The sequence below is a fragment of the Penaeus monodon genome, chromosome 33, assembly GCF_015228065.2.
Source record: "Penaeus monodon isolate SGIC_2016 chromosome 33, NSTDA_Pmon_1, whole genome shotgun sequence".
NCBI lineage: Eukaryota > Metazoa > Arthropoda > Malacostraca > Decapoda > Penaeidae > Penaeus > Penaeus monodon.
In genome coordinates this window covers 22,068,091-22,068,854 of record NC_051418.1, presented here as the reverse complement: position 1 = coordinate 22,068,854, position 764 = coordinate 22,068,091, and the positions used below count along the sequence as shown (strand labels likewise).

The window sequence follows — 764 nt, the reverse complement described above, 5'->3', positions numbered from 1 at the left end:
TACAGAGAGAAATAAACCCCATGGCATAGATTTTTGACCGCAGACTAATGCAGGTCCAGATTTCTTTTTTTTATTATTTCTGCATTGAGTAGATATGCGTATTTAGGGTTTTTAGGTTTGTTCAGATAGGTTAAGAACAAAGTATCAAAATTAGATTAGATCTTGCATGTTCATACGCAATGCAGCACAAGAAATAAATCAGGTGTTGGAATTTGTCAGATGTTTGGATTTGGAAGTAATAGATAATATGAAATAGAAGAACTGTGTTAAGTTTTTGAAAATTATTATTCAAAAGGGTAATATTTATAGGACACCTCTCTTGCCCTCTGGCCCTTGACCCACCTCTGTGCCGTCAGTGCTCTGGCAAAGGCCAACTAAACATAGCCAGATTCATTTTTAGTAGATAGAGTTACTTATCATCAGAGAAACCCGTCCAGCCTCTGTCTTTAGGGTAAATAGGTAACGCAGGTTCGCTGTCTTTTGCCAGAGCGTCAGTGGTGCAGAGGCAGCGGTGATCGCATCGACTCAACCACGTCATTGCACTTTGTGTATGATTATAATAAGTCTTCTAATGCAGATCACAGCGAGGATGAAATGAATTTGAATAAAACACCCAATACAGTTACCAGGAAATATTTCCCAATTTGAAGGCCGCTCTGTCATGTAAACGTCTCTCAGAAAATCATTAAATTGAATTGAATAAAAGTATACAAAGGATAATAATAAATTTATCATATATTATAGTAGTTTACATGGTTCCGAAA

The 764-nt window shown here is 36.6% G+C and overlaps 1 long non-coding RNA gene across 1 annotated transcript in view; it reads left to right on the top strand.

The window, feature by feature from the left end:
• The window catches only part of LOC119593898, a 1,930-nt gene that overhangs the window by 603 nt on the left and 563 nt on the right, over nt 1-764 (top strand). The gene's annotated exons all lie outside the window — the stretch shown is intronic.